Source organism: Choloepus didactylus, chromosome 1 (assembly GCF_015220235.1).
Source record: "Choloepus didactylus isolate mChoDid1 chromosome 1, mChoDid1.pri, whole genome shotgun sequence".
In the NCBI taxonomy this organism is placed as follows: domain Eukaryota; kingdom Metazoa; phylum Chordata; class Mammalia; order Pilosa; family Megalonychidae; genus Choloepus; species Choloepus didactylus.
In genome coordinates, this window is record NC_051307.1 from 241,716,909 (window position 1) to 241,738,123 (window position 21,215).

The 21,215-nt window shown below is 41.6% G+C and overlaps 1 protein-coding gene across 2 annotated transcripts in view; it reads right to left on the reverse strand.

The window, feature by feature from the left end:
* TAMM41 (TAM41 mitochondrial translocator assembly and maintenance homolog) overlaps window positions 1–9,002 on the reverse strand; it is an 81,961-nt gene extending 72,959 nt beyond the window's left edge. Inside the window, exons 1-2 of one of the 2 annotated variants that reach the window (XM_037802208.1) lie at window positions 8,920–9,002; window positions 956–1,107 (exon numbers count right to left, since the gene is read on the reverse strand). The gene's annotated coding sequence lies outside the window, so the exon portion shown is untranslated. The remainder of the gene's footprint in view (window positions 1–955; window positions 1,108–8,919) is intronic. The other variant, XM_037802217.1, reaches the window with a different exon arrangement.
* Window positions 9,003–21,215: the final 12,213 nt, after the last annotated feature.

Genomic DNA, 21,215 nt, shown 5'->3' on the forward strand with positions numbered 1-21,215 from the left:
TAACACACAAGAAATTTCTGTTGCTTAAGCCCACTGGTCTACACTGTTTGTTATAGCAGCAGCCCTGGCAAACTAGGACAGATACTATTTGGGTTTGAACCCAGGCTCTGGGAGTTAGTAGCTGTGTGACTTTGGGCTGTACAACTTAACCTCTCTGTGCATCTTTCCCTCATATGTAAAGTGAGGATATAATAGTACCTACCTCACAGGGTTATGGTGACACTAAATGAAATAGTATCGGGAGAGTGCACAAATAAATGGTGACTGCCATTAAGTATGCCCTCCATAAATGTTCTCCTTCTTATTAAATTCTTAAGAAGCAATGTACAAAAGGTAAAAAAGAGCATAATTATATCTAACATCTTTATAGCATTTGGCAATTTACACAAAGCACTTTTTCAGACATGATTCCATTTAATTCTTAAAACATGTCCTGGGAGATAAATGGTTATTGGTCCAATTTTGCTGATGGATAAACTGAAGCTTGGAAAAATGAAATGATTCGCTTGAAGTGTCAGGACCAATGGCAGCTCCTGCCAAGACAGAATCCGAGCCCAATACTTGCCACCTGCACCATAAAATAACATAAATTGCTCATTTTTCAAGGGATCATTCATTCATTCATTCATTCCTCCGTTCATTGAAATTTTCCTTATTTAGTCCCAGCTTAAATGTTTCCTTTTTCTAATCAGAAGCAGTTGTTCCATGCTCTGTGTCCACAAAACCCCTTGCTCACAGCTCTCTAGCCCTTATTTCAAATAACAGATGTGTCCATCAAGAACAGTTATGAAAGACTCAGAGCCTTTTTGAGGTCAGGGGCCATATCTCATTCATCTTTCTATCCTTCAATGCCTTGCACAGTGCCTGAAACAAGGTTTAGGATTCAGAACCTGATAGTCTGGTCACAAAAAAATAAACATGTATACAAGTAATTATAGTACAATATGGAAAGTACCGGCAAGGTCTGTAGGACAGCTGTGGTAACACAAAGCTGGGATGATTTGCTCTTCAGGGTTTCTGGAAAATCTTCCCAGAGGAGGTGGCATTTAGGCTATATCTTGAAAGATGACCAGCAGTTCACCAGATAGCCAAAGTGATGAAAGCAGTCTAGGAAGAAAGAACAAGCCCTTAACTGGGTCTTAGAATTCTCATTCTGGGAGGACACTGTGGTTTCCAAAGGAGTTCTCCAAGACCACAAATTCTTACAGTATCAAAGAAATGAATGACTGATGGTAGAATTTCAGGGGAACAGAGCAGCTATCTTATCTGAGAGGCAATATAATATGGTGATCAAGAGTATAGGATTCTTAATTCAGACTGTCTGGTTGAATGCTAGCTCACCCACTTATTATCTGTGTGACCCTGGGCAAGTGGCTTGGTGCCTCGGTTTCCCTATTGTAAATTGCAGATAATATGGGATAAACATATATAAAGCATTTGGAACAATACCTGGCCTGTGGTGAACATTGGGTATGTGTTGCTATTATCGTCTAACTGTGCCTGAAATTCAAGCAAATCAATAACTGCCTACTTTATCTCTTTATAAAACTGGCCCCAAATTTTGGGAGAAAGTGAACTCACAAATAACCCAGTTACAAGAGAAATAATTATGTACTGTATTCCGTATCTATCTGCAGCCACCAAGGACTACCATCTGGGTTTAGTATAGAGCTGTATGTCCCAAAGTGGTTTTCATCAAACCATTATTATATGATGTTATTTGAGAAAGGGATTCAATGGTCAACTGAGTCTGGCAAACTCTGGATTAAGCAGAGGTAAATAGATTTCTTTGCTGTGGGATTTCTCAGACCATTGAATATACTAATATGCACTGTGACTCTCCAAGAGGAAAATAGAGCCTGTAGCATTTTGCAGACTACTTTTTTGTTTACACCTCTTGCTGTCTTGCTCACTCGCTCAATTTTGCTCTTGCTTTCTCCTGGAACTAATGTTCTGTGGCATCTATTTGAGAAATGTTGGTGCCAAGTACCACTCACTTGCTGTCAGAGAATCACTGCAGCGTCTCCAAACAATCAATACTAATTTGCTGGACCTCTTCTGCCTGAAGGCACCAGAGGATCTCAAAGCTTAAGAGAGAAATTGAGGAGCTCTCTGACACATGAATCACTGTCATATTTGTGGCTTGTAAAAACCCAAGCTGTTGTGATATACTTTTGATTCTGAAGATGCCTTTGTTCAGACCCAGAACTGATAAAACTCTAGGAACAATCTCTTGTTTAGCACGATGCTCTCCAAATCTCTCCAAGGGCTGGCCTAAACCTCTTTCACTTGGCATCTTATACTTTGGGGATCATTCTGGGACCCTTTATGGATAGAAGTGATTGCTTGAGACATGGCTACACCTAGTGCACAAACACATTTTCATCAGTAGCTTTCATTTATGAAGCATCACAGCCCTTTGTGGAAAGTACTATTATTTTGGTTGTCCTGGTTGCTAAAGCAAATACCATGCAATGGGTTGGCTTATAACAACGGGAATTTATTGGCTCATGATTTTGAGACTAGGAGAATTCCAAGTCAAGGCATCATCAAGGTGATGTTTTCTTCCCAGAAGACTCTGGTGCACTGGGACTGCTTGCTGGCCATCTTGGTCCTTAGCTTTTCTGTCACATGGCAATGTATATGGCAGCCTCTCCTGGCTTCTCTCTTCTCTTCTGGGTTCTGTTGACTTCCAGCTTCTGGCTGCTCCCTGTGGCTTCTCTCTTTGTGTGTCTAGTGAATTATTGAACCTGAGGAGTGGAGGAAACCTCCGAAACCGTTAGCCAGTTGGTCAGAAGTTCAGGTGGCCTGGGAACCCTGAATTGTGGCTGGTTTGTCTAAGGCGAGGGCAGCAGACTTGTGGGGATTGTACCCTTAACCTTTGAATTAGGTCTAAACTCCAGGTAGAGTCAGAACTGCATTGCAATTGCATTCAAAAGTTACTGCAGGCCCCTGACCAGAACGTCGCTTCCCACCAACTGCACCTACATCTAGGGTGATGAAGAAAAATAAAATAAAATGAGGGTTCCCCCCACTATATGGGACCACCATTCTTCTGATCAGAGAGGAAATTTCTCCTTCCTCAGAGTTTTAGATCTCTGTGGTTCCCTGTTGCCACAGGTTGGCTTGAGTGCTGGTGCATGAGATGGCTGAGAAGAAAGGAAAAGGAAAAAGGGGAAAAAACACCCAAGGGATTTCTTGCACTCTCATTGAGTATGAGGGGACCCTTTACTTGCTCCTTGAACCATAACTACAGGATTTCCAGTGATCTCTCTGTCCATGCTGATGTCTGCTTCCAGGTTTGGGGCTTGTGGGCAAAGGAGTTTAAAAAAAAAAAAGTACACTCACTGCCAGTTCAGTGGTTCTTCAAATTCTAATCTTCTTTCCTAACTCAACCACTAGCAGTTGCTTTTCAGAGACCTCAAATCGTTGCTCATGCATGCTGCCCAGGTTTTACAGCAGCATTCAGTGGGTGAGAGGATGGAGTGTGCTGAGTCCATCTGACCCAGAACAAGAATTACTCTGACATATTTGGATGATGAAACTGAGGTCCTGAGGGATTAAGAGACCATCTTCAAGGTGAAATAAGCCAGACATAAAAGGGCAAATATTGTGTGATCTCACCAAGATGAATCATTAGAATAAGCAAATTCATAGAGTCAAAAACTAGAATACAGGCTACCAGGAGGGGATGGGTGGGTTAGAGAATGCGAATCAATGGTTAATTAGTACAGAGTTTGTTTGGGGGTGATGGAAAAGTTTTAGTAATGGATGGTGGTGATGCTAGCGCAACATTGTGAATGTAACTATTAGCACTGAATTACATATCTGAATGTGGTTCAAGGGGAAATTTTAGGTGGTATATGTTACTAGAATAAAATTAAAAAATAAAAAGCCATAGAACTGTAAAACACAAACAGTGAACCCTAATGAAAGCTGTACATTATGCTAGTACAATTATAATAATCTTCTCTCATCAATTGTAACAAAGGTACACTAACGCAAATGTTAGAAGTGGGAATGGGTATATGGGAACTCTGAATTTTCCTGCATTGATTTTTCTGTAAATCTACAGCTTCTCTAAAAAAAAGTGGTGAAGCCAGGATTTGAAATCAAGTCTATGAATCCAATCTAGATAATCAGTCTGTATGTTACACTTTTTTAAAGCCAGGTTTACTAAGGCATACTTTGATTACAGTAAAATTCACCCTTTTTAGTTGCCAGTTTTGATGAATATATAGTTGTGTAACCACCACTACAATCAAGACATAGACTATTTCAACACCCCCAAAAGTTCTCTGTCATGCTCCTTTGCAGTTAATTCCGTAGCCTGTTCCCAGCCCCTGGAAAACCACTGACTTGATTTCCATCTTTGTAGTTTTTCCTTTTCCTGAATGTTACATAAATGGATTATATAGAATGTAGCTTCTGTCTCTGGTGTCTTTAATTTAGCATAATGGTTTTAAGATTCATCCATGTTGTTGCATATATGAGTATTTTGTTCTTTTTTATTGCCAAGTCATTTTCCCTTGTATGGATGGACCACAATCTGTTTATCCATTCACCTGTTGATAGGATTTCGGTTGTTTCCAATTTTCAGACATAATCAGTATTAAAGACCACTTCCTAATCACTATACAGTATTATGCATCCTATAACAAACATATAAGACTGGCCAGTTTAGCTGTCTCCAATAATCCTAATGACAATTTGCATTTATAGGAGGTAGACTCTGTATTAGGCATTTTGCATACACTATTTTATTTACTCTCATCCTCACAATGTTTCTGCATTGTGTTTACAATGCTGAGATAATTTCGTAACCTTCTCATCATTAAGGATGATTTAAAAATTTTTATTTTCTTGAGATGTATTCATCCCCAAATACTTTATGTATGTGCCGGGCATTGACTGGACCCTGGGCTGTACCAGAGAGCAGAAAAGATAGGCTGTCTGCCCTTTTTAAAGTTTACAATTCGCTGTAGCTCATGATCCATGGACTCTACCTTTTGAAATCATTTCTATGGCACAACTGCATTTATTAAGTGCAACCCTGTTTCCTCATCTGTAGAACCCTTGGAGTAAGAGTAGAGTCACCAGATCAGCAACTGAAGTTTTTCTGTCCCTACCACTATGCTTTGAGAGGTGTATCCATTTGGATATTCTCTGCTACACATTTCAGATCTGGACTCAGACTAGATTAAGCACAGAGAAGATAACTGTAAGTGACTGAGTTGGGATTTGAATCACAGATGTGTAAATCTGTGCTCTTAACCATCTCAGTTCATTCCGCTGATCAGCTAGTCTTTTATTCTTCTGCTCTTTCAGACATTCACCAGCTCCAGGGCCTACCACAGAAATGACCCGTGGGGGCTAAACAAGTTAGAAACCTACAACATGCAACATTTCTTTTAAAAGGATGCAAATGATCATTATAGGTGCCAAATGAATGGTGACAGTACTAGTCTCCTATTGTTGCTGTAACAAATGACCACACACTAAATGGCTTAACACAACCCAAATTTATGATTGTACTGTTCTGGAGGTCAGAAGTCAGTAATGGGTTTCACTGGGCTGTAATCAAGTATTAGCAGGGCTGCATTCCTTCTGGATGTTTGAGGGAAAAATCTGTTCCCTTGCTTTTTCAGCCTCTAGAGGCCACCTGCAGGCCTTCGCTTATGGCCTCTTTCTACATCTTCAAAGCCAGCAGCAGAGCATCTCCAAATCTCTTTTTGACTCTTTTATAGACCCTTATGATGACATCCAGCCCACCTGGATATTCCAGAATAACATCTCCATCTCAAGGTCTTTAACCTAATCACATCTGCAAAGTTCCTGTCCCTTTTGCCATGTAAAGTAACATATGCACAGTTTCCAGGGATTAGGATATGGACATCTTTGGGTGGGGTGTGAGGCATTATTCTGCTTACCATGGCAACTAAGATTTGTAGAGCACGTTAAAATTTAAAAAGGACTTTTCTATTAATTTTCTCATTGAGTCCTCCCAGTGTCATTGATTTACTGAATGAACTAGACTCAGTGAAGTATCATCACAATGTACCTTTTTGTCTTTTTCTCTGTCCCTTCAAATCTCCATGGGATGCTCTTCCAGTCCCTTTTAGATACAAGCAAAACCTCATCTCCATCTGCTCCCACCCCAGTGGGAAGGGGGGATGGTACCTCATGTCTCCAGTTGACAGTGACAGCTAAGACCCTGTGTCCAAAAGTCCTCAGAATGTTTTAGCGTTCCCCTATCCCCCAAGAACCAGTTACCAGAGTACATGACTGTAGGTCCCTCTAGGGAAGCACTGGGGGAATATTTACCATGTCAACTGGCCATAGTTTTCCCAGGGCTCTTGCTCCAGGGAACCTGGCCTCTTTTTTAGCCAGTGGGTTCTTGGTCCAAAAACTGGCTCAGGTCTGGCACTGGGCAAGGGGTTGTACTTTTTATTGGGACATTCGTCCTCAGCCTCCTGATCATCCTTGATTTCTCCTGATGGTACAAGCTGCCCATCCATTTTGCCCTGGGATGTTTTTGCACTATTAACCAGCTTATATTTCCCTGTGGGTCAGGTCTCCTTGGCCGCCACACCAACCCTGCTATTCATTATGATAACTGCATACACCTGACTGTTGGCAATTACATGCCACCACCTGGCCTCTAGTGTTTGGGGCTCCTATCCTCTCCACAGCCTAGATCTTACCAGATTTTCCTACTGTCTGTCCTTCCAGAACCACCCACAGAAGAGAGCCATCACTGAATTTTTCATGATGCTGGTGCCCTTCTGTCTTAGTTTGCCAGGGCTGCTATGATAAATACCATTCATTGGCTGGCTTAAGAAACAGGAATTTATTGTCTCATGGCTTGGGAGGCTAGAAGTCCAAAATCAAGGTCTCTCAGAGTCTGTAGCTTTCTGGTGCAGGCTTGCTGCAATCTTTGGTTTTCCTTGGCTTGTGTCTCTGCCTCCATCACACGGCTAAATCCTTCATTCTCTGGCTTCTTCTGACAGAGTGCATCAGAATTTGATCTGCCTTATCAAGCCTCCAGTCCTATGGAAGAAGGCTTGCCCTGATTCAATTTGGCCCCATCTAAATAGGATCATCAAACATCCTATTCACAAATGAGTCCACACCTTAACTAATCATAACATATTTAAAGGTCCTATTTACAAATGGGTTCACACCTACAAGAATGGGGATTAAGACTTGGACATGTCTTTTGTGGGGACCATGTTTCAATCTCCAACACCCTTTCACCAGCCCATTCCTCCAGCCTTAGTGGATGGCAGATCCTCCGAGCCTTCCCATGGAACATAATCATCTGGTGGGACTTTTGGCTTATCATAGTACATCCACTCCAGCATGCCCACTTCCTGAGCATTTTAATCCCATTCTCCATGGTCATGCATGGCAATTGCAACTTCACTTAGCATGGGCCATCATTTATTCCTTGCTTTCAAGAACCATCTTAGTAGAGAGTATGCACCATATCCTGGAGTTTTTGCCAGGGTGTTGATTCCTGTATCTTGGGAGAGTGCTCTGAAATCAGTAAACTCTCCTAAATCCAATCTTATGTGCTTGATCTAGCCCCCTTGGCAAGGTCCCTCAGAATCCAGTCCTATGTGTGCCCCCAATCTCCTACAGGCACATGCTTGCTAGATCATGTAGCTCTTTGGAGATGTAGCTCCATTCCTTCCTTACCAGGCCCGGCATGGCACCAAGTTATAGGCCTAGAGGCAAAGAGATCCTGAGGGGCACTTGTTGTCTTGTTGGAGAGAGGTCTCTGCATTGTTTTCAAGCAACGAGGGAAGTTATAACTCTTAATTAGGAGGGGTAGACTACTTCTGCTAGCTCAGATTGTTTACAGGAGTTCTGGACCAGATGCTCCCATCCCAAGTGTCAGGGTTCTAGCATTCCCCAAGCAGAGCCCTGACCTTTGTGTGAGAGATGTGCCTTGATTGAAGCAGTTAACCTTCTCTAGAGCTTGGCCACTTTGATGCTTAAATCCTGGCTGGGCCTGGTCCTCAGCTTGCTCTGTGCTCCTGCTGCAGGAGATGAGAGCCTCTTTGTTAGCTATCTGGGAGCTCCTTTGGCTTTCACGTGTGACTTTCAATGGCCTGTTAATCTGGCACCTACCTTGGCCTTATGCAATGACCATCTGTGCCAGTTTGGATGTATTATGTCCCCCAAAATGCCATGTTCTTTAATGCAATCTTGTGGGGGCAGACCTATTAGTGTTGATTAGGTTGGACTCTTTGGATTAGGTTGTTTCCATGGAGATGTGACCCACCCAACCGTGGGTAATAACTTTGATTAGATTATTTCCATACAGGCGTGACCCTGCCCATTTAACATGGGTCTTAATTAAATCACTGGAGTACTTTAAAAAGAGCAACACAGGCCTAGATGCTAGCTGCAGCTGATACAGACTTTTGGAAAATGCCATTTTGAAACACAACCTGGGAGCAAGCAGACACCAGCTACGTGCCTTCCCAGCTAACAGAGGTTTTCTGTACGCCAATGGCCTTTCTCCAGTGAAGGTACCCTATTGTTGATGCCTTACCTTGGACACTTGGTGGCCTTAAGACTGTAACTTTGCAACCAAATAACCCCCCTTTATAAAAGCCAATCCATTTTTGGTATTTTGCAAAACAGCAGCATTAGCAAACCAGAACACCATCCAAACCCACTGTCCTCATAGTTACTACTTCCCAGTACTTCTCAAGGGCCTGACACATCCATGAGCTGGTGCTTCCAGGATACCAGCCCAATTTGCAACAGTTGAACATTTCAACATTTGGACCATCATCATCTTGTGCCAAGGGCTGTGTGTCCACCACCTATCTTTAGTGAGGGGACCTCATGGCTAGCTGGGTGCCGAGGGACCTAGCTCCAAAACCCTAGAGCTAGATTTATTACCTGCTTTCTCGGAGTCTTCCTGATGCTGCAAGCAGTCACTCAAATGGAGTTTGGCATGCAGGGTATTTATCAGGGATCCATAGCTGTGGAAGGTAGAGGGAGAAGTAGAACTGTGATGTGAATCTGACAAAGCTCTAGCCAAAGCCATGGGAGTTATACTGCAGTGAGCTGAAATGGCTGTTCCTTCACATGTCCCCTGCAATCAGCCTTTGCAGGAGGACATGCTCTGAAGCAGAGCTGGAAGGAGCCGACAGCTGGGACAATGCATCCATCCTTGAAGGAGAATCTGGGGGTACATCCCTCTGTTTATCACATTGGCATGAAAGTAAAACGAAGTATTATCCTCATTTAATAGATGAGAAAACCAAGGTAAAGAAAGGGTAAGTGACTCACCTACTGTTAGTAACTAGCAGAATCAAAATGAATCTTCAATACAGAAGGAAACTGATATTGAGAACAGCTATTTGCCAGGTGCTCCAAGAAATTTCTCATATATTTTCTCATTGGTTCTTCATTACAACCCTGCGCTGGTTTGAAGCTGTTATGTACCCCAGAAAAGGCCATGTTCTTTTGATCCATTCCTGCGGGTGCAGACCTATTGTGGGTGGGACCTTTTGATTAGGTTGTTTCAATTGAGATGTGACCCAGCCCATTCAAGGTGGGTCTTAATCCTTTACTGGAGTCCTTCATGAGAGGATATAGGACAGAAAAAAGCCAGAGAGCTCAGAGACAGAAACACTCAGAGAGCTTGGAGAGAAAAGCCCCAGAGGAAGCAAGCAAGGACCCACAGAAACTGAAAGAGCCAGAACTGGAAAGCAATGAAATCCGGGAGAGAAGGCCCAGCAGACAACAGCCATGTGCCTTCCCTTGTGACAGAGGAACCCCAGATACCATCAGCCTTTCTTCGGAGAAGGTATCATCCTATTGATGCCTTAATTGGGACATTTTCATGGCTTTAGAACCATAAATTTATCAGCTAATAAATCCCCATTGTAAAAGCCAGCCCATTTCTGGTATATTGCACTCCAGCAGCTTTAGCAAACCAAAGCAAACCCTGAAAGGCATTTATTACTTTCTGTAATTTTAGAGTGGAGGAAACTAAAGCCCATGGTGTTAGTAAGGAATAGAAATAGCCAGAACTTGAACCAAGGTCTGTGTAATTTCATAATCCTTTAAGAAGCCAGGAAGGAAATATTGTCCCTCATGATCTAGAGAGGAGCATACCATAATTGCCAAGAGTCCAACTGTTGTTTAGGGAAAGACAAAGTGTGTTCCCAGTCTTTACTTAGAACAACATGATTACAGGCAAAATTTGAACCAGAGATAGCATCTGGCAGCTTTGCAGGAGGCCCCTTGTTTGCAAGGCTTGATTCTCTGCTTGGGTGACATGGAATGGGAGGAGTGGTTAGCAACAAATGTGTCAGAAAAACAAGACCAGCTTATTGGAAAAGGCTAGAAAAGAGGGTAAAAAAAAAACAAGAAAAAGGCACTGACAGTTTGCTATGGGGGATTTCTGGCATTGGAGTCAGAAAGCCTTGGATTCTTAAAAAATAATTTTTTTCTTATTATAAAAGTAATACATGGGAGAACCTAAGATGGTGGCTAGGTGAGACAGGGCAAAAAAAACACCTCCATGAAAAACACTAGATAAAAACCAGAAAGTGACCCAGAACACCAGTTCCAGCGTAGCAACAGCTAAACAAGCTCTGCTAAATCCACAGGGACCATGCACTTGGTGAAACCAGGAGTCTGTGTTTGGAAACGAGTGAGTGAGCCGGCTGAATGTCCAGCGCTGTGATGTGGGGAAACCGTGGTTTGGCGTGTGGAGGCAGACTAGTTCTTGTTTAAAAAAACCCAAAAGTGGCTGCAGATACGGCAGCGAGAACCACATGTGAAGTGCAGCAGGAACAGGCTGTGTGAACGCCTCAATATCTGGTGTGGAAGATAGCCTTTCGTACACTTGCTGCTAATTGTCCCCAAGTGAGGAAGATAGAGGTTAGTCAAAAGGGGAAAAAAACCACACCCCTTTGCAGCCATCTTCACAGCAGGCTGGGAATGCTCCTGCCCAGTGCTAGAGCCACAGCCCAGAGCCATGCCAAGGGACCCAGTGTGACAGAAAGTGTTTCTAGCAACACGAACACACACCACAATATCGGGTGTGGACAGTAGCTTTTAGTGCACCCACAGCTAATTGTCCTGGAGCTGGGAAGGTGGAGCTGTGCGAAAAGGGGGAAATTAACATGCTCCATTCAGCCATCCTTACAGCAGGCTGGGAACACCCCTGCATGGCCCAGTGGCCCAGAACTTCCCTTGAAGGATGGCGTGCACTTGTCACATAGCACAGCCATCCCTCAGCAGAGGCCCTAAGAAGGGCACGGCTGGGAAGAGGAACCCACTCGGAAATCCCAGGGACCATATGCCAATACCAAGAGACAATCTGTGGAGAGACCGAACTGGAGGTTTACACTCTTGGAACAACCTTAAATTTCCAGGAACACCTGGGAGGTTTGATTATTAAAGCTGCCCTGCCTCCCTAACCGCTCAGACACACACCCCACATTCAGGGCAGACATCACCAATAACACACCCAAACTTGTTGCACCAATTGAACCCCACAAGAGTCAGACCCCCACACACCACAAAGACAAGTTGGGGAGAACTGACTTGAGGGAAATAGGTGACTCGTGGATGCCATGTGCTGGTTAGTTAGAGAAAGTATATGCCACCAAGCTGTAGATCTGACAAATTAGAGATAGGTGTTTCAATAATCTTTCATATCCTAGAAGAACCCTATCAAGTAAAGCAAATGCCAAGAGGCCAAAAACAACAGAAAATCTTAAAGCATATGCTAAAACCAGGTGATACGGAGAACCCAAACCCAAACACCCAAAGCAAAAGATCAGAGGAGACACAGTACTTGGAGCAATTAATCAAAGAACTAAAGACAAACAACAAAAGCATGATACGGGATACAAAGGATATGAAGAAGAGCATGGCACAGGATATAAAGGACATGAAGAAGACCCTAGAAGAGCATAAAGAAGAAATTGCAAGAGTAAATAAAAAAACAGATGATCTTATGGAAATAAAGAAACTGTTGGCTAAATTAAAAGAATCTGGATACTCATAGTACAAGACTAGAGGAAGCTAAACAATGACTCAGTGTCCTAGAGGACCACAGAAAGGAAAATGAAAGAATGGAGAAAAAATAAAAAAAATCGAAATGGATTTCAGGGATACGATAGATATAAAATGAAACGTCCAAATATAAGACTCATTGGTGTCCCAGAAGGGGAAGAGAAGAATAAAGATCTAGGAAAAGTATTCAAAGAAATTTTGGGGGAAAAATTCCCAAACCTTCTACACAATATAAATACACAAGCATAAATGCCCAGTGAACTCCAAATAGATTCAATCCAAATAAACCCACTCCAAGACATATTCTGATCAGACTCTCAAATACTGAAGAGAAGGAGCAAGTTCTGAAAGCAGCAAGAGAAAAGCAATTCACCACATACAAAGGAAACAGCATAAGACTAAGTATTGACTTCTCAGCGGCCACCATGGAGGCGAGAAGGCAGTGGCATGACATATTTAAAATTCTGAGAGAGAAAAATTTCCAACCAAGAATACTTTATCCAGCAAAACTCTCCTTCAATTTGAGGGAGAGCTTAAATTTTTCACAGACAAAGAGAAATGCTGAGAGATTTTGCTAGTAAAAGGACCTGCCCTACTTCAGATACTAAAGAGATCCCTACCGACAGAGAAACAAAGAAAAGAGAGAGAGAGATGGAGAAATTTAACAGACATATATAGAACATTACATCCCAAATCACCAGGATACACTCTCTAGTGATCACAGAACTTTCTCCAGAATAGACCATAGATTGGGACATAAAACAAGCCTCAATAAATTTAATAAAAATTGAATCTATTCAAAGCACATTCTCTGACCACAATGGAATACAAATAGAAGTCAATAACCATCAGAGACTTAGAAAATTCACAACCACCTGGAGGTTAAAAATGAGGGGGAGATGAAAACATTCCTGGATAATCAAAAGCTGAGGGACTTCATCACCAGTAGATCAGTTCTATAAGAAATGTTAAAGGGAATTGTGTAGGCTGAAAGGAAAGGGCACTAAACAATTGACTGAAACCACATGAAGAAATAAGGATTTCCAGTAAAGATCACATGGCAAATATAAATAGCAGTACTACTGTATTTTTTATTTGTAACTCCACTATTTACTTCCTATAGGATCTAAAAGACATAAGTGTAATGATAGATCAGTGGTTTTGGACTCATATAAAATATGTAATTTTGACAAGAACTACATAATGGTGGGGGAATGGAGGAGTATAGGAACATAGTTTATGTGTCCTAATGAAGTTAAGTTGGTATCAAAGAAAACAAGATTGTTATAAATTTAAGATGTTAAATTTAAGCCCCACAGTAAACACAAAGAAAGTGTCAGAGAATATGATCGTAGAGATGAAAAGTAGAGTATGGGTTACAAGAAGTGGGGGAAGGGGCAATGGGGAGTTAATAAGAAATGAGTGTAGGGTTTCTGTTTGGGGTGAGGGGAAATCTCTAGTAATGGATGGTGGGAAGGTGATAGCATTGCAACATTGTGAATGTGATTAATCCCACTAATGGAATGCTTGGGAGGGGTTGGAGTGGGAAGATTTATGCTGTATATATGTTTCCACAATTGAAAAAAACAGACAGTCTAAGTAGATAATGACAATTAAATGCCCAGGATGATCCTGGATGGGATCTGAGGCTGGAGGAGAGAAGGCTCAAAGGGACACAGTTGGGACATAAGAAAAAAATGAAATATAGAATGCAAGCTTTGTATCAATGCTGAATTTCTTGAACTTCTTAGCTGCGCTTAACATGATTGCATAAATGAATGTTCTTTTTCATAGGAAATGTATATGTGAATTATATTGTTTGTCCAAGGATTTGTGCAGCCTGCTCTCATATGTTCAGAAGACAGAGAAATAGATGATGGATGATAGGAAGGGAGGGAGGGAAAGAAAGAAATGGTTAGAGTGACAGGATGTGAAAGTTGGTGGATCTGGGGGTATCGGTGGAGGGGGGTCAGGGTATGCTGGAGTTCTGTGTATGGGGTTTGTATTGTTTTTGCAACTGTTCCTGTAAGTTTGAATTTATTTCAAAATAAAATTCAACAACAACAACAAAAAGATAATTGCATAAGTTGAAAAGATGTAATTACAGGGATATTCATCACAGCACTGTTTTGTAATAGCAAAAAATTTGGAAACAATCTAAATGTTGATTAGGAATGAACCAAGAAAATTATGTAAACAGACCCTATCTCTAGGTGCTAGGAATCAGGATGATTTTTTTTTCTTTTTTCCCCAGAATTGCATGAATATTTTTTTACAAGACATATGTATCTTTTTTTTCTAGAATCGGAATTTTTAAAAAACAGATAAAGGAAAGTAAAAGGTTCCTGAAGGATATTTTCCCTAGTCTCAGAGCCAAGTGGCATCATTTTACATATCAATGAGGAAGGAAGAGTTAGCTTTAAAGGCTAGCCAATAACCCAAAAATCTGAAAAAATTAAGGATGAAATGAAGTCAGGTTGCTGCCTAAGATAGACTCTTTTTTCTTTTCATAAAATCAATTCTGTCCTTTTGCTATTTCTATGTACTAAGAAAAACAGCTTTTTTCTCTAGCCAGAGACTTAACTATTAATCCCAGACATCTACGTTCTACATGAACCTCTTGTGATGAGGGTGCTGAGGATTAAGGATTTACGGGTGGTTCAGAGCAAGCCCACCTCTGCTGCAGACAGGACTTAGCATTCACATTCACTCGGTGGGCTGCTAAAACATTCTAGAAGTATCACCACTGAGACCAACGTAATGGAGGCAAGTAACAATTTGACAAGTGTTGCGGCTTAAGAATGGATTTCAGGTTTTTTGGTTTTCATCTATTTGGGCTTGAGGGCTTAAAATTTCCATAAAAATGAAGATTCAAAATAAAAAATTCAAACCATGCCAAACAATAACAACAAAAAATCATACATGTTCATTATATAAGAATATTGAACCACAAATGGAAGCAAATTATAAATATCCAGCTCCCTACTGCCCAGAGGTAGTACCACAAACATTTTGACGCGTAGCTTCTCCTTTCTCTTGTAAACACATAACTATTAATAAATCTAATATATTTATGTAAAATATACATGAATTTATATATAATGATGTGTTTCATAGGTTTTATTTTACCAATAGGGGACCATAATGAACAGATCGGCTTTCTAAAAAAGATAGCAACTTTTTTTTCCTGATTAAAAAGCAACACATGTTCAAGGGTGGATTTGAAAAATCTAGAAAAATATAAAGATGAAAATAAAAAAGTCACCTGGAATATTTACCTGATTTTTTAAAAACTTAGTGCTAAAATGGAACACTTGAATCAGATTTAAGAGATTCCAGTCTTGACTTCAGTCTGTCCAGTGTGACTAAAGTCAAATCTCTAATACTCTATCCAAGCCTCAGTTTCCTCATCTGGGAAATGGACTTACAATATTACTCACTGGAGTTTCTGACTCAGTAGGTCTGGGGTGGGACCCAAGAAATTGCATTTGTAACAGGTTTTCCAGGTGATACTGTTTCTGCTGGTTTGGGGACCCCACTTTGAGAATCCCTGAACCTGTAAATTAGGCTATTCCAGGACAGATTATCCCAGGGAAGGATGTGTTGGCAGAAGGCAGAGGGAAAGGAGCTGCTTCTGGCTTTTGAGTTTCAAAAGCCTAAACGCTCAAGGAGATGAAAAGGACTCTGGGAATATTAGATATACTTGGGAGAAAAATTTGAGGACTTGGATCAAAACCTCACATCCCTAAGGCTTGTAGCCTTATCATTCTGTGAATGACTCTCTGCCCTGGAGGGGAGAAGGAAAGAGATGGAGAGGGCATGGGAAAGTCGAGCATTTGTGGCTGTGGACCTGGAGGGACCAGGTGGGTAGAGTGGAGCCAGCTTGGCTCATCATCAAGTTTCCTCCCCCTGGGTGAGCTCTGTCCCCATCAGCAACCAGGAGCATTTGGGATGAGTTGGGGTTCCATGGACTTCCTTCCCCACCTCCATTTTAAGGGCTCTGTTGTGCTCTTGTTGGTGAGAAACGAGAACCTCATCAAGAGCCCCCAGTGGAGTCCTGTGGTAATAATGCCCATCCACGCCCCAAGGCTTGGCTCCATCCCCATCCAGCTGCTTCATCTGGGCTGCAGGTCACGACATCGTTGACATCCAGGGATACTCATAGCTCTTCCAAGATGGAAGATAGGGACCTTGATCTGAGTGCCCAACATCCACTTGAAACCCCCATAAACTTTTTCTCTCCTCAGATTTCTTGTGCACATGTCTCCTACGTGAACATGTGTAGATGCTATGATTCCACTCCAGGAATTCAAGGAGTGCTGCCCAATTGAACTTCCATTGCATGCTAATGGGCCTTAAATATCATGACCACTTGATCACAGGTGGGTGGATTGAGTCTTGGGAGAGTAGGTCACGTGAAAGGGAAGAGAGAGTATACATTCCCTTCCTTGGAATGTACACTTATGTCATGTCCAACAGAGCACCCTGACCTCTGACCTCTAACCCCAGCATATTGTCTTATGCCTTCTCTTGCAAACCCTTGGCGTGAAGTTTCCCACTAAAGCCTGTTTCTTTCTTTCTTTTCTTTTTTTTAGGCAATGGTTTCTTTCTTTCTTTTTTTCTTTCTTTCTTTCTTTCTTTCTTTCTTTTTCTTTCTTTCTTTCTTTCTTCTTTCTTCTTTCTTTCTTTCTTTTTTCTTTCTTTCTTTCTTTCTTTCTTTCTTTCTTTATTTCTTTCTTTCCTTCTTTCTTTTTGATTCAGTTCTATTGAGACATATTCACATACCATACAATCATCCAGTGTACAATCAATTGTTCATAGTAGCATCGCATAGTTGTGCTTCATCACCACAATTTTTGAACATTTTCATTACTCCAAAAAAAAGAATAAAAATAAAAGTATAAAAAAATACCTAAAACATTCTATATCACTCCCCCCCCCCATTTTTCCTTTAGTTTTTGTCTCCATTTTTCTACTCATCCATCCATACACTGGATAAAGGGAGTGTGAGCCACAAGGTTTTTGCAATCACACTGTCACCCCTTGTACTCTACATTGTTATACAATCATCTTCAGGAGTCAAGGCTACTGGGTTGCAGTTTAACAGTTTAAGGTATTTCCTTCTAGCTATTCCAATACACTAAAAACTAAAAAGGGATATCTATATAACACATAAGAATGCCCTCCAGAGTGACCTCTCGACTTCATTTGAAATCTCTCAGCCAGTGAAACTTTATTTTTATTCATTTCACTTCCCCCTTTTGGTCAAGAAGACTTTCTCAATCCCACGATGCTGGGTCCAGTAAAGCCTGTTTCTTAATCTAAAATAAAAAAAGAAGAAAAAGAAGAAGAAGAAGAAGAAGAAAAAGAAGGAGAAGGAGAAGGAGAAGGAGAAGAAACAGAAGAAGAAGGAGAATAAGAAGAAGAAGGGAGAGAAAGCTTACATTTTATTGAGCATCTACCATGGACCAGTCCTTGTAGCAGGTGCTTTTGCATTCCTATCTCACAAGCTCCAACAGGCATATACAATAAACCCCATTTAACAGAGGAGAGAACTGAGGTACAGAGGTGGAAGTAATGGACTCAACAATGGAAGGCCTCTGAATTATGGAACTGCTCACATACTGAGAAGATTCAAGATTTGTTACCTGCCAGAAGGCTTTAAAGCCTCACTGCCTCCTATCCTTCAAGGCAGGGATAGCATCTCCTCCTGTGCTTGCTGACAGTGCACTGTGTCACATACAGCTGGGGTCTTTGCTTAGCAAAAGAGGGTACATTCCACACCTGGTGTCTTGACCTGGATGAGTTGGCAGTGACAAGAACTAGACAGGAGCTTTAGAACTTACTAGCTCTGTCTAACCTTAGGCAGGGACAACCTCTCCATTTCCACAACTATAAAATGGAGATAATATTATGTGCCTCATAGGGTTCTTGTGAGGGTCTAAGAAGACAAGTTCATTAAACACCATTTCTGAACCTGGGGAGGCAGTGGGTAGACGAAGGGAAATTTGCATCCTGTTTACTCCTTTTGCTTGCTGGACAACCTAATATTTCCAAGCATGAATTTCTTTATAGGGTAGGAAGATTAAATGAGATACTTCTAAGTGATAGAGTTTGCCACCAGTAGACCCTTAAAGTGAGTTTCCTAGTCTGTCTTCCCTTTTAATCCTTGGATGGTCAATAGAGAATGAATGAATGAATGAATGAATCAATGGATAGATGAATGAATACAGTGGTGCCCTAACTAACCTACAGTTTTCCTTTACACACATTATTTTATTTAGCCCTCACAAAAAAACTCCAAGAGATGGATATTATTATCCCCAGTCTATAGATAAGGAAACCCAGAATCCAAAGCTCAGGGAGATTGGGTGGTTTTCCCAGGATTCATCTGCTGGGAAGGGACAAAGCAAGTTTCAAACCCAATTCTGTTGTCGTTTCAGAATTGGGTGGGGTAAAAGGAGGGTTATCAAAAGGGTGGGGGAAAAGGATGATGTTCTCAGTGGATTTCAAGAGGTAGAAAAAGAAATAGAATCTTAAAGGTCTGAACTGAACATTGGCTACTTTCTGTATTCTTCACATTAACATTGTTGCTAATCATTTCTGCAAGGCACATCATTTTTTTTTCATTAAAGAAATTAGAGTATAGTTTACATACAGTAAAATTCACCCTTTTTATTTTATAGTTCTGCAAGTTTTGACAAATGTATATAGTTCTGTAACTACCACCATAATCAAGATATAAAACAGTTCCTTCCCCTCCTCAAATTCCATCCCCTCCCCCGCCAGTCCCTGGTAATCACTGATCTGTTTTCTAACCTTGTATTTTTCCCTTTGCAAGAATGTCATATAAATGAAATCATACAGTGTTTGGCTTTTTGAGTCTGGCTTCTCTCATGCAGCATATCTGTATGGTATATCTTCAAATGTTTCCTAGGCATAGACTCCCTAGAGCCTAATGGTGATTTATAATTCTCATAAACTCTTTTTCTTTTAGGATGTGGAATAAAAAATCTCTGTCATTTTCCAAAGGCAATTATCCTTTAAATAGTGGACAAGAGGAGGGAGGGGGAAAAAAAAGAGGAAAGATTTGATCTGCTTTTCTACAAATCTGTGTTCTAGGAAACACAGCACAGAGTCTGGTTAACTTTTCACCATGTCGGAGACAAAAAACCATATAATACTAGGTGATCAGTCATTTCTGATTAAACCATCAAGAGAGTGTTAGGATTTGGGGCTGCAAATAAAGAGAAATGAGCCTTGACTTTAAGAAATGTAAGGACAAAGTCCCAGAGATAAGGCGCTTGCTTAGAAGACAAGTGAGGTTTTGTATTAGTAAGAAGTTAGCAGATGGGAAGTGACAGGGATGATGAAGTTTGTGGACTAGTATTGGCTAGTATTCATGGAGACCAAGGAACAAGTTCTGTATCCATTCACCAATCCATCCATCCATCTATGCATGCATGCATCCATCCATCCACCCATCTGTCCATCCACTCACCCACCCACCCACTCATCCACCCACCCACTCATCCACCCACTTATCTATCCAACAAATATTTCTGAGCACATGTGTTATACAAAAGTGAACCAGATATAGACCTGCTCCTCAAGGGGTCACAGTCAGGGCTTCCATATATAATTGCATAGGGTATACATTGCACTACTCCAGAGGCTACTCTTTACAATACTGCCTCTCATGAGTTGTGCCATATGAAACCCTTGCAGCTCTGCCACAGTCTAGAGAGGAGGACAAGCAGGTAAACAGGCAATTATGACACAGTATGTCAATAAGAAGGGAGACTGTGGGAGCAGAGAGGAAGGGCACTTAATTAATTAATTAGACACTGGGGTGGATTTCAAAGAAGGCTTCCTAGAGGAAGAGAAATCTAAACTAAATCTTGGGGATAAATAGGCAGTAGCAAGGTGAAGTTGTTGGGGAAGGAGGAGGAAAAGTTCCAAGCAGAGGAAACAGCATTTGCAAAATCCTGGAGGCAAGAGAAAGTGTGGCAGATTGAGGGAACTGCAAGCAGTTTCTGTAGTTGGAAGGAGGAGGGAAGGGCCTGTGAGAACTAAGATAGAGGGGTCTAGAGAGGTGGGCAGGAACCAGATAATAAGGAGTCTTGCAGGGAAGGCTAAAGAACTTAGACTTTATCCTGAGGCCAATGAGGAACAATTGAGGAGGGGTGTGATGTGGTCACAGTTGCTTTTTGGGATCACTCCAGCTGCTATGTGGAAGATGGACAGGAAAGTGACCAGTTTGGAAACATGGAGATTAGCTGGGATGCTAGTGCAGTAATACAGGTGCAAGATGACAGTGTCTCAGAGTAAGGTCATGGTAGAAAGTTTGGAAAGAAGAGGATGGAGTTGAAATACAGTAGGATTGTCAGGATTGGTGCTTGGTTGGTGTGCCAGTTTGGATATATTATGTCCTCTGGAAAAAGCCATGTTCTTTAATGCAATCTTGTGGGGGCAGATGTATTTAGTCTTGATTAGGTTTCTCCCTTTGGATTATGTTGTTTCCATGGAGATGTGACCTAACCAGCTGTAGATAACAAATCTGATTAGACTATTTCCATGGAGGTGTGGCCCCACCCATTCAGTGTGGGTCATAATTAAATCACTGTAGCCCTACAAGAGCTCAGACAGAAGGAGCTTGGTGCTGCAGCCAAGAGAGATACTTTGAAGAATGCACAGGAGCTGAGTGTGGAGCTGGAACACAACCTGGGATCAGCAGACGCCAGCCATGTGCCTTCCCAGCTAACAGAGGTTTTCCGGATGGCATTGGCCTTCCTTCGTGAAGGTATACTCGTGGTGAGGCCTTCATTTGGACATTTTCATGGCCTTCAGACTGTAACTGTGTCACCTAATAAATCCCCTTTAGAAAAACCAATCCATTTCTGGTGTTTTGCAGCATCAGCAAACCGGAATACTTGGATGCCAGAGGTGATGGAGAAGTTAGGAAGGAAGGGTGCCCTCCAAGTTGCTGGTAGATAGTGGAGCCATTTACTGAGCTGTACAAGGGAGGTGAGGTTTGTGGGTAAGGTGATGAGCTCCACTTGGGATATGTTGAGTCTGAAGTGCCTGTGGGACCTACAGGTGGAGATGAAGGAGGCTCCAATGCTTGGAGGGGGTGAGGTCCCCCACATCTACCATCA